At 44.4% G+C, this 13,544-nt stretch overlaps 1 pseudogene; it reads left to right on the top strand.

Moving 5' to 3' along the window:
* Window positions 1-263: 263 nt before the first annotated feature.
* On the top strand, window positions 264-699 carry LOC120860220 (annotated as a pseudogene).
* The last annotated feature ends 12,845 nt before the right edge of the window (window positions 700-13,544 follow it).

Here is a 13,544-nt window from a genome sequence, read left to right as displayed (position 1 = left end):
GAAAGGCTACCCACTCCAGTATTCTGGCCTGGAGAATTCCATGGACTGTATAGTCCATGGGGTTGCAAAGAGTCGTATACGACTGAGTGACTTTCACTTCACTTCACTCACCATGTGAATGAAGCTCAGCTTGGTGGTCTGTGATGACCTAGAGGGGTGGGATGATGGGGAGTAGGGTGGCTAAAGAGGTAGGGGATATATGTATATGGATTGTAAAGTAATTTTACCCCAGTTTAGTAACACAGGTTATGCTTTCTCGACTCCATCTTCAAGACAGTGGCAGCAGTGTCTGTGATCTAGTCAGCAACATGCAGCTCTTTGTCCACACCCAGGACCTACACACTCTCCAGGTGACTGGCCAAGAGTCGCTCGCCCAGATCAAGGCTCCTTTAGCCTTGTTGGAGAGTGTTGCTCCAGAAGATCAAGTCCTGCTCCTGACAGGCACATCCCTAGAGGATGAGGCTACCCTAGGCCAATGAGGGGTGAAGTTCTGAGCACTCTAGAAGTAGCCGGCCACATGCTTGGAGGTAAAGTCCATGGTTCCCCAAACTGTGCTGGTAAAGTAAGAGGTCAGACTTCCAAAGTAGCCAAAAGAGAAAAAGAACGCTGGCCGGGCCAAGGGGCATTACATAGTACAATCAGGGCTTTGCCAGTGTTGCGCCCACCTTTGGCAAGAAGGGCCCCAATGCCAATTCTTGAGTCTGCTATAATCTCGGCTTTCTCTAATAAAACCACTTAGCACGATAAAAAAAAAGGTGGGGAGTGTTGAAAACCAATGAGTTAACTTACACATGTGTGTACATGCAGAGTGTGTTCATTAAGTGATGGATGTTGTATTTCTTCTTTTTCCCCAAACTAGTAAAGAATTATAGTGCTTTCTCACTTCAGAAGAGGGGGCCCATTGACTTGTCCTGGAGGCTGCCCTCTTTGCATAATTGAAGAAGGAGGAGAATGGGGGGGCAGGGGTCCCTGAGGCGGCTAAAGGGCAGGGAAGGGGTGACTCATTCTCCTTGCTGTTTGGCTGGTGAGTCACAGTGTTTGACTGACCACCTCTGGCCAGGTTTGGAAAGAAGGCAGAAGATAGGATGATAGAATTCATGTCACAGGGAGGCAAAAGAGAAGAGAGTTAATGGCCCAGATTTTATGCCCAGTTCAGTGGGGCTGGAATCCCTGTCCCTATAATCCCCAGGTTCATGCATTTGGCCTTCTTGTGCCTCAGCTTTCCCATCTACTAAAACTAGATGATGATGGTGCTGTAATGATGATGACAGAACCCACCATGCAGGGTTGCCTTAAAGATGAAATGAGTTAACATATATAAAACATTCAGAACTGTGTCTGGTACACGACAAGGGTTCCCTCTTATTAGTCACACTGTATGGAATGAATAGAACAGACAGTCTGGGTCGGAAAGATGTCCGAGATTGTTTCCCCTGCATCATCGTCTGTGCCTGTGGACAGGTGGCAAAGAGCTTCAAATAGAGGCTTGTCCAAGCCTGCAGAGTCAGCACAGGGAGGCCAGGAACCTTTGATCCTTGACCTTTGTGTTTCTTGTTATAACTGCACATTTGTAGCTACAAGCAAAAGTCTGTCTTGAATCTCAGACTTGGGCTTCTTAATTGCTGCCCCCTCTGTGGAACCCAGGAGTCTGTAGGCCCCCTACCTTGACTGAACAAAAGCTGGAAAAAGGCAGCTAACAGGATCTGCTGAATTACCAAATTACCTGGGGTAGTTTTGGGATTGCATAAAGATCATGAGAAAGACTGGTTACTAGTTTGGTGTTAAAAACTACCAGCTACTAAAGAACTAATCCTGCTTTGGGGGTGGAGTTGCAGCCCCCTGAGCCAGCCAGGTGCAGCGTTTCAGGGACACAAGTGACCTGAGAACAGGTGCTTTGGAGAGAATTCTATGGTTAGTTCCTGGTGGCTACGTAGCTGTCTGCTAAAGGCTTAGAGCAAACACCATAGAGAAAAATAAAATTTTTCTATAGGAAAAGATATTCTAATTTAATGAAAAATAATATACTAAAGTATAATATTAGGTTAGTGCAAAAGTAATTGTGGTTTCACATTGTTGAACTTTGCTGTTTGATATTGGAGTTCATTCTTAAATATGGTTATGTTATACATCATTTAAATGTGTGTTTTTCACTATGTCTTTTGCTTTGACTTATTACTTGCTGTGTATTTTATTATATTTATTTCAGACTACAGAAATGATGTTAGACAAAAAGCAAATTAGAGCGATTTTCTTATTTGAGTTCAAAATGGGTCATAAAACAGCATAGACAACGTGCAAGATCAACATCGGATTTGGCCCAGGAACTGCTAATGAATGTACAGTGCAGTGGTGGTTTAAGAAGTTTTGCAAAGGAGACGAGAGCCTTGAAGATGAACAGTGGCTGGCCATCAGAAGGTAATAAGACCCAACTGAGAGGATCACTGAAGCTGATCCTCTTACAACCACTCGAGAAGTTGCCAAGGAACCCAACATCAATCATTCTACCGTTGTTTGGCATTTGAAGCAAGTTAGAAAGATGAGGGGAGAAGGCAATGGCAACCCACTCCAGTACTCTTGCCTGGAAAATCCCATGGACGGAGGAGCCTCGTGGGCCGCAGTCCACGGGGTCACTGAGGGTCGGACACGACTGAACGACTTCACTTTCACTTTTCACTTTCCTGCATTGGAGAAGGAAATGGCAACCCACTCCAGTGTTCTTGCCTGGAGAATCCCAGGGACGGGGGAGCCTCATGGGCTGCCGTCTATGGGGTCGCACAGAGTCATACAGTGACTTAGCAGCAGCAGCAGAAAGGTGAGGAAGCTCAATAAGTGGGTGCCTCATGAGGTGATTTCAAATTTTAAAAAATTGTCATTTTGAAGTGTCATCTTCTCTTATTCAATGCAACAACAACAAACCATATCTCAATTAGACTGTGACGTGTGACAAAAAGTGGATTATATAGGGTAACTAGTGACGACTGGCTCAGTGGTTGGACAAAGAAGAAGTTCCAAAGCGCTTCCCAAAGCCAAACTCGCATCAGAGAAAGGTCATGGTCACGGTTTGGTGGTCTGCAGCCCGTCTGATCCACTACAGTTTGCTGAATCCCAGCAAAGCCATTACATCTGAGAAGTATGCTAAGCAAATTGATGAGATACACTGAAAACTGCAACGCCTGCAGCTGGCATTGGTCAATAGAACAGGCCCAATTCTTCACCATGACACCTGACCACTCATTACACAACCAACACTTCAAAAGTTGAATGAACTGGGCTACAAAGTTTTGCCTCATCTGCCATATTCTCCTGACTTCTCACCAACTGACTGCCAGTTCTTCCAGCATCTTGACAACTTTTTGCAGGAAAATGTTTCCACAATTAGCAGGAGGCAGAAAATTCTTTACAGAAGTTCACTAAATTCTGAAGCATGGATTTTTATGCTATAGGAATAAACAAAATTATTTCTCATTGGCAAAAATGTGTTGATTGTAGTGGGCCCTATTTTGATTAAAGATGTGTTTGAGCCAAGTTATAATGATCTAAAATTCACAGCTTGAAATCACAATTACTGTTTCACCAACCTAATACTATATTTAAAAAGTAAAACATTCTCACCATAGACAATTCAGAAAACAGAGGAAACATAATGAAAATATAAAGTTATTTTTGTGTGGTTCTTTTTCTGGTTCTTTATATTTTTTAAAGAAAATTATATTTGCAGTACAGTTTTGAAGCTGTCATCATCCTAACCATTCTGAAAGTTATTTTTTTATTAACTCAAAGCTATGCTAAATGTTATAAAGAGTTTAAACATAACACCCTGATTCACACTACAGAAATGCGTTACCAGGACTTCCCTGGTGGTCTAGTGGCTAAGAGTCTGTCCACCAATACAGGGGATATGGGTTTAATCCCTGCTCCAGGAAGCTCCCACATGCCGTGGAGCATGGGGTCCATATGCCACAGCTACCGAAGCGCATGTGCCTAGAGCCCATATGCCCCACAACAAGAAGAAGCCACTACAATGAGAAGCCTGTGCACTGCAACTGGAGAAAGCCTGAGAGTGGCAATGAAGACCCAGCACAGCCAAAAATAAATAATTTTTTAAAAAAAGAAATGCATTATCAACATAGATACACCTAAGATATATCATGAAGAAAATAAAAATATTTAAGCCTATACACGAAAGGACAGCAAAGAATTTATATATTACTAGAAAAAAGTAGTTAATAGCATTTGTGTGGTTCTTTTTGGCCTTTGACTATGAATCCATAGTAGTATTTAATATAATTGAGATTATAAAGTATATTAAATCTTATATCTTGATTTTCACATATTATGTTATTAGCACTTTTCCATGTCATTAAGTATGTTCTTCAAGATAACATTTTTAATAGCTGTGAAGTATCCTAGTACAAGGATGGACCATAATTCTTTTAACCATTATTAGACATTTAGACTATTTCCATTTTTTTTTTTTTTACAGTTATGAACAATGTAACCCTAAGCTTTCATTGTTAAATATGTGTGTGTATTTCCAATTATATCCTGAGGTTAAAATCCTAGAACACAGACTTGCTAAGGTTCTACACTCTCCTACTGTCAGGGAGAATGCAAAGCTTCCCCTGCAAGGCCCCTTGGAAAGGAAGAGCAGGAGGGGGATGGCTGACACAGATCCAGAAAACTCCTATCAGGACATGGTGCTAAGAGGTAAGGCTCTGGGTGATGACAGATGTAACCCTCTGGTGTCCATGTGGGGCTGCTCCGTCTAGGCTCTATTTTAGGGGCCTCTGTTCTTTAGGCCCCAGGCTGTTGTATTAGAAATGCATTTCAGATTACTTTAAGCAAAAAGGGAATCAAAAGGAAGAACACTGGAGTATATCTCAGGTAATCAAAAGAAGGGCATGTAACCCAGCCATGGGAAGGGCAGGGACACTGCTGAGCCTCAGAGGAAACAGGGACCAGGGAGTCAAGTACATCAGCACTTCCCCACCAGGTACCTACTCCTGGACCAACCAGCCAAGCCAGGAGGACAGGCTCTGTAAGAGCAGGAAAACTCCCACATATGGGCTTCTCAGAAGATAAGGATGCTACTCCATGAAGAAAGTGAAGGGCAGAGGCCTTTGGGGTCTTTTTTCAAGTTGAGATAACATAATGGATGTGGGACTGCCTGTTACTGGGACCTGTCACTGTCACAGGCCCTGGAAAGGTCTAGGAGTGGGCCATCTTTAGTCAGTTTTTCTCAAGGATTTAGGAAGGAATATTCTCTTTCTTTTGGGCTTGTCTTTCCTTGTTTCCTCCTGCTCTTAGGTACTGAATTCTTTAGGACCAAGATTAGGAGATGGGCCTTGGGGACAAAGGTGAAGGTTGTCAGTATAGGGATAAGTGTTAGCGCAAAGGTACAAAATGAGCATTGTGGCTCCCATAAGCTCCAGCCCAGCTTAGTAGGCCTGGAGAGTCCGTGCAGTGGTCTGGGACCAAAAACCAGTACAAAGGCCAAGGCTTGTGTGGAGTGTTCCCAGAGCACACCTCCCTCCTGCACTTGCAGCGGAAGACTGAGGATGTGGGGGCGAGGAGTCCTGGCCAAACATCTGTCCATTTCTTTATGAACAACAAAAAGGGAAGCACATTCTTAGGGCTTTGGAGACATACTACCAAATTACTATCCTGAAAATCACACCAGTTCACACCCTGCCTGGAAGCAGCCCAAGAGTCCAACCACAGGGGGTTCTTGCCAATCCTGGACACAGCACCATCTCAATCAACTACAATTAGTACCCAATGTTCTGCATAGGATAGAGTTTTCCAGAGACCCAATCAATCAAATATAATAATCACCATCATATAATGCCACTGGATAAAACATTGTACTGGTTCCTTCTATGCAAAGTTTTTACATAATTTTGCTATAGTTTTCTTTTTTTTTTAGATAAGAAATTGCTTGGGGACTATTTTCAAATGATATAGAATTCAGAGGGCTTCCCTGGTGTCTCAGTAGTAAAGAATCTGTCTGCCAGTGCAACCGATGTAGGTTTGATCCCTGATCCAGGAAGATCCCACATGCCAAAGAGCAACTAAGCCTGTGCACCATAACTACTGAGCCTGGTGTCTGGTACCAGGGAGCCACAACTATGAAGCCCGTGCACCGCAACCAGAGAAGCCACCAGCTAGAGAGCAGCCCCAACTAGAGCAAAGCCCATGCAGTAATGAAGACCCAACACAGCCAAAGCTAAATAATAAAATTTAAATTAAAAAAAATTCATAAATATTTCTTTGGGAAACTTTTGTTTTGCTGTGCTTTCTTCTCAGGCTGAAGTTTCTTTCTTGATCACAGGTATCAGAGTTTTGGTGTAGCCTTTCTGTTTTTTTTTTTCAGGGATTGGGATCCAGTTTTTCAAGATTGGACAAACATGGATGAACGCTTCATTGTGAGTGCTGCCTGCCAGGGCTTCTCTAAACAAACATGATGTGATTGGCAACGGGTCATAGGACATGAAGAACACACACCAATACACAGAGATTGATATTATCTGACACACCTGGCCCTGTTTGTAGTTTCACAATTGGATCAAAGCATGATAGAGTTGGAAGGACCTTCGGAGACCATCTATTCCAAGCTTCTCCACCTAATCTACCCATACTTACAGATGGAGGGAGGGGCTAGAAGTGGCTTGTCTGTGGTTCTACATGCAGAATAATTGATCAAAAATAAGGTGTGGGGAATTTCCTGGCAGTCTAGTGGTTAGGAATCCACCTCCTCATCCCCAAACCAGGGTTTGAGTGAAAGGTAAACATGCATTTAAGTAAGAATTTAAGTTTTGTCTTTCTCATGTCCAAATATTTTAATACACATAAAGAATGATCAGTAAGTCAAGTACAATACAGCCAGGAAAGACCTGTGTGCAAGTATTTTGCAGTTTCAGGACTCCACCTCTTAGTGAGGAGAAGTTAAGCTTGAAGGCGATTTCACTACAGACCAGTGGTTAACATACAAATGTAAAGACAGCTCCGACTATGGTATTTGTTAATGATTGTTCTTTGTTAGTGGCTTTTGGCTCAGATTCATCCTGTACCAGGTAAGGCTGCTAAATTCAAGGTCACAAAACTGAGTTCAATGCAATGCTCTACTTCTTTGCTAACTGTGATCTTTGATAATGACCTCCTGAATCTCAGTTTTCTCATCTTTAAAATTGGGATAATAATATTGGCCTTGTAGGTCAGAAGATAGTGGGTTTAAATGTATATAGTCACGGGACTTTCCTGGTTGTCCAGTGGCTAAGACTCCTCCCTTCTGAAGCAGGGGGCCTGGTCAGGGAATTAGACACCACATGCTGCAACTAAGACCCGGAGCAGCCAATTAAATAGAATGGAAAAAAAAAAAGTATAGTCTTGTGACCACCCCACTTCTGCCAAAGACATCCTGTTTCTAATCCCTGGAACCTGTGAATGTCTATGGAAAAAAAGGGTATTTGTAGATATTATTAGATTAAGGAATTTGAGATGAGCAGATTATCCTGGATCAATACAATCACAAATATCCTTACAAGAGGAGAGCAAAGGGAGATCTGACCACAGATGGAAGACAGACGGCAGTGTGACCACAGAAGGTGGCACGAGAGTGATGAAGCCACGAGTCACGGGGAGCCAGCCGTCACCGGAGGCCGAAAGCAACAGGGAAAACATTCGCCCCTGGGGCTTCCAAGAGGGAGAGGGACCTGGCCAACACCTTGACTTTGAGTCAGTGAAATGGACTCTGAACTTCAGGCCTCCAGACCCGTGAGAGAATAAGTTTCTGTTCTTTTAAGCCACTGAGTCTGTGGTAATTTGTTACAACAGCCACAGGAAGGTACTATAGATTCCACTGAAATAAAGGGATTGTTGGAGTTACAGCTCTGTGGTGTCTTAGACTTCCTCCAGAGCTTGACAGTTCCATGAAAGTGACAAAACTGTAAATTCCAGGCTGCTATGATAGAGAGAAGAAGATTAAGATTTAGGAGAAGTCATGAGGCCCTGAGGCCTCTAACTTTGGAGCTGAGGTGGCCTAATGCGGGCTTGAGAATTCTCCACAGGAGACAGAGATGTTTGTAGATGTCTTTCAGGCAAAGCATTGTTTTTTCAGTGACTCTACATAGCTTGAGAGTGAGGTTCCAGAGGGCTTTAAGGGGTGGATGGGACCTTCCTGCTTGGAAGAGGGGCAGAATTCTGTTAGTTTTGAAGAGAGCGAGGGGACAGAATGAGCAAGTTGCAGAAGGCTGAATGCCTGTTGATGGCTCAGCAGTAAAGAATCCACCTGCAAGGCAGGAGACGTAGGAGACTTGAGTTCGATCCTTGGGTCCAGAAGATTCCCTGGGAAAGGGAATGGCAACCCACTCCAGTATTCTTGCCTGGAGAATCCCATGGATTGAGGAGCCTGGTGGGCTATGGTCCATAGGGTAAAGATTCAGATACCACCGAAGCACTTAGCACACACACATATGTCATTTCTTTCAACCCCTTCCTTCTTCATTCAAGTTACGAAAAAAATCACAAAATGCTGGGTGTAATGAATCTTTCCCCCAAAATTTTATTGTGGAAATTTTCAAATATATAGAAAAGCTAAAAAAAAAAGAAAGCAACCAGCCATATACCTAGATTTTCCAACTAACATCTTATCACATCTACTCATCTGTGCATTCTTCTATCCACATCAGTCCCTCTTATTTTTTAACATGCTTCAGGCCTCAGTACACTGCTAAACATCTCAGCTATCCATCTCCACCATTAGCTAGAGTGGTTTCAGTGGATTTTTTGGTGCAAACCACAGAAAGAGAGCTTGAGTTTGCTTCTGAACTGACATGGGGCAGAAACAGGCCAGCAGAGTAGACACAAATATAAGAGGAAGAAGTGTAAAGACGCAGCGCCAGGGAGGGCAGTGAAATGTGGGGAGGGAGCTGGTTTCCTGTAAGATCCTGTTGGATTAGAAGAGCAGTTTAACCACATTGCATCTGATGTTCAAAATGCATTCATACAGGCGAAGGTCCGGTGGTTACACTATGTGTATTGGCAAATGAGGCTGAAACAGTACTTATAAGCCCAACAATCTTTTCCAGGTTGGACATGTAGGAACCTCATCAGTGCAAAAGTTTAAAGGAAAAAGATCTTTGATTTTTAAAAGTATCACCAGAAGGAGAAGAAGGAGGAGGAAATAAATATTTGAAGAAATAATGACAGAGAATTTCCTCAAATTAATGTCAAGACACCAAACCACAGATACAGGAAGTACAGAGGATACCAAGCAAGATAAAGGAAAACAAAAACTACACCTAAGCATATCATATCCAAACTACAGAAAAGAAAAGATAAAATAAAAAAATCTCCCAAAAAAGTCAGAGAAAAAAACACCTTACCTATAGAGCAGTCAGGAAGAATTATATCCAGCTTCTCCTCAGAAATCATGCAAGCAAGAGAGTGGTGTGAAATACTCAAAGTGTTAAGAGGAAAAAACACCAACTTAGAGTTCTGTATCCTGTGAAATTATTCTTCAAAGGTGAAGGAGAAGTAAAAACTTTGTCTAAGGCAAACAAAAATTGAATCTGTTGCTAGGAGAGCTGCCTTAAAGAAATGTTCAAAGTTCTTTACAGAGAAGGAATCGTCCAGGGAAGAAATTCATCTAGGATTTCTCTGGTGGTAGATAAGAATCCGCCTGCCAATGAAGGGAACATGGATTTGATCCCTGATCCAGGAAGATTCCACATACCTCGGAGTAACTAAGTCCATGCACTGCAACTACTGAACTCGAGTGCTGCCACTACTGAAGCCTGCACGCCTAGGGCCTGCAGGCAGCAACCAAAAGTAGACAAATAATTCTTTTTATTTTTTTAAAAAAACAAAACAAATTCAGGTCTAGGAAAAGAAGAATGTTAGAAAAGGAATACTTAAAGGTAAAATTATTTCACATTCTTGCACACACACACACACATAATGTGTGCTTTTAACAGAATATCTTGCCTGGAAGGAAGGATGACTGAGAACTGTGAGGGAAAGGGAAGGAGGGAGCTCCCATGAAGCAGGGAAGCTGGTGTACAGTGACTTGGCCCAGGGATGGATGAGAGTTTTTGCTTCTGCCTGGGCTGGGAGCCTGCCCTCTCCTGGGTGGGGAGAGAGGAAAGAGGAAGGCCCAAACCTGCCCACAAGATGACATCCTGTCCAGCCAGAAGCTAGGCATTTGGCTTTCCAGGTGGCAGTCTCACTCAAGACCAGAGGAGAGAAAAAAGCATCAGAAGCCATGTAAAGGAGACCTCTGACCACAGGAAGCAGCAACATTACTGAGGCTATGAACCAGGGACCACCAGAGACCCGGTGAGAACTGGGGATGGTGAAGGTTTCAGACACACAAGGATGACTCAGCCTCAGAGCAATGGACCAGCAGCAACTGCAGACCCAGCTCTCTGCCTGAGCTTGCCACCATTTGGTCTTGCCTGCACCCCTAGCTTGATGAAGCCTGGAGAAGGGGAGGGAGGAGAAGTTTATGATTCATGGCTGTCCCGTCTGTTTTTGTGCCTCATTAGCCAAAACAGTGGAGAAGGCAATGGCACCCCACTCCAGTACTCCTGCCTGGAAAATCCCATGGACAGAGGAGCCTGGAAGGCTGTACTCCATGGGATCGCTGACGGTCAGACACGACTGAGCGACTTCATTTTCACTTTTCACTTTTCACTTTCATGCACTGGAGAAGGAAATGGCAACCCACTCCAGTGTTCTTGCCTGGAGAATCCCAGGGACAGGGGAGCCTGGTGGGCTTCCGTCTATGGGATCGCACAGAGTCGGACATGACTGAAGAGACTTAGCAGCAGTAGCAGTCAAAACAGAGAAATCCCAAGGCTGGAGATTTGAACCTCAAAGTTCTCTGCTCAGGAGAACCGAAATGGAGCAGGAGGGCACGGGTTGCCCTATGTGGCAGAGGTACGGGGAATGGGAAACAATGGGAAAGGCCTGTTGGGTTGACCTTTCAGAGACTCACCTGCCTTCCTTCAGAGCAGAACATGTCTGCAGAGACAAAGACAGCTTGGGTCCTTCCTGCCAGGGACTCCGGGGCCAAAACACAGTCTCCTTCTGTTTGGTCATCTTCTGCCAAAGGTAACGGGATTGCTTAGTTCAGAACCTGTGTGATGGTTTAGGCATTTGCCTGAGTGATGTCTCAGGACCAGCAAACCCAATGGCAGGGGTGGAATTTGCCACATTAGTGGAAAAAACTTTTGAGTTGGTACTGGCAGTATTAGTGTTGGGTCTGGTTCTGTCACACACCTTTGTGTGACCTGGTGGGTCATCTCATCTCTCTGTGTCTCAGAAGAGACCATTCATTACCTTCAGATCATTCAGACCAGCCAACTCTTTCTGCAGAGGGCAGTGAGAGAGAGGAGCATGCTTATGCCAGGTGGGAGGGTGGGGGTGCCCCTATCCTTAGAGCTACTACCCCCAGACTGTGAAGTGGAGAACATTCCCACAAAGGCATAATCGTAACAGATCAGATGTGGCCCAACATGTGAGGGTGTTAACATGTGAGACCATGGTGGGATGAGCTGGCCCATGGCCAGGGAGGGATAGCAACAGGCCTCTAAGGACTGGCAGGACTGGGCCTGGGGCTGTTCAGAAAACTTTCCTGGGAAGCTGTGAGTGGGCTCAACCTTCTCTCTATCAGCCTATACTTCTGCCCATGCCAGAGAACTGAATGTTAAAAAAAAAACAACTTTTTCTCAAACTTTGGCTTATGTTAGAATCACCTGCAGGACCTGTTAGAACACACATTTCTGGGTCCCACCCAAGTTTCTGATTTGGCATGCCTGGAGGGGGCACTGAGAATATACTTTTCTAACCTGTCCCCAGGGGGTGTTGCTGACATAGAATTTGAGAATCACTGAACTTGGGGAAACACTTTTATTTTATGTGACATCATGGTAGAAGCTATATGTTATCATCTCATGTAACATTCACCATGAACTTGCTGGGTATATTCTGGGCAGTCTGTGAAATTCTGTTATGAGTGAATGTGTCCCCTGAAAAGATACAGTGAAGTCCTGACTCCTAGTATCTCAGAATGTGACCTCACTTGAAAATGAAGCTGTTGTAGATGTATTAGTTAAGACGGGGCCCTATCAGAGCAGGGTGAGCCTTTAATCTGACATGACTGGATACACAGAGAGGGCCCAAGGCCACGTGAAGATGGAGACACAGAGGAGACAGGAGACAGTGCAGGCAGAGACTGCGTAGATGCTTCTACAAGTTGAAGAGTGCAGAAGATTGCCAGCAAACACCAGAGGCTGGAAGAAGCAAGGAAGGATTCTCCCCTCCAGGGTTCAGAGGGAGGATGGCCCTCTGATACTGTGACTTCAGACTTGTAGCCTCCAGAACTGTGAGACAGTACATTCCTGTTGTTTAGGGCTCCCAGCTTATGCTACTTTCTTAGAGTAGCACTGTTGCTGCTGCTGCTAAGTCGCTTCAGTCGTGTCTGACTCTGTGCGACCCCATAGACGGCAGCCCACCAGGCTCCCCTGTCCCTGGGATTCTCCAGGCAAGAACACTGGAGTGGGTTGCCATTTCCTTCTCCAATGCATGAAAGTGAAAAGTAAAAGTGAAGTCGCTCAGTCATGTCTGACTCTTCGAGACCCCATGGAGTGCAGCCTACCAGGCTCCTCTGCCCATGGGATTTTCCAGGCAAGAGTACTGGAGTGGGGTGCCATCGCCTTCTCCGAGAGTAGCACTAGGAAACTAATACACACTGGAAGCCAAACTGGCCTTCAGCTGTTCTCTCCAGATGACTCTGCTGTTCCTCAGGGATGACAACGCCAGCTGGCAAGACCAGGAAACCCTTCCTGAGCCAAAGAGAGCTCTGGACATGAGGTGGCCTGGTGCAAAAACACTGCCCTATGGGAATGCTCCATTCTGGACAATGACAAACTGGCTCTGTCAGATCCTTCAGGTAAGGACTGCAAGCATGATTGGGAGGTAACAAGAAGTACCAGAAGGAGCAGTGGGGGCCTTTGGCTGACAAGTCACTGAAGCTACAGCCACCTCCTTAATGAAAATGGGGCCTTCCCTAGCCTCCATGAAGTAGCTGCCGGCTCAGCCTTGGAGACACCTTGTCCTTCCTAACAACACACTTCTCTACCTCATCTGAAGTTCCCTATGGGTTTCTCTTTGCAATCTGGAAGAACTTAAATAAGAATAATCTTAAAAAAAAAAATACTGTTCCCACTTTATGGTTGAGCAAATTGAGACTAAGAAAGGTCAGATAACTAATCCAAGGTCACATGGCTAATAAACAGCAGACATGGAACTTGAACCATATATCCTGAGAAATCTGTATGCAGGTTAAGAAGCAAAAGTTAGAACCAGACATGGAACAACACACTGGTTCAAAATTGGGAAAGGAGTACATCAAGGCTGTATATTGTCACCCTACTTATTTAACTTATATAAAGAGTACATCATGTGAAATACCAGGCTGGATGAATCACAAGCTGGAATCAAGATTGCCAGAAGTATCAACAACCTCAGATATGCAGATGATA

The sequence above is a fragment of the Oryx dammah genome, unplaced genomic scaffold (genome assembly GCF_014754425.2).
Source record: "Oryx dammah isolate SB20612 unplaced genomic scaffold, SCBI_Odam_1.1 HiC_scaffold_11050, whole genome shotgun sequence".
Classification (NCBI taxonomy): domain Eukaryota; kingdom Metazoa; phylum Chordata; class Mammalia; order Artiodactyla; family Bovidae; genus Oryx; species Oryx dammah.
Note: the sequence above shows the minus strand (reverse complement) of the source record. Positions and strands in the feature narration are given on the sequence as shown.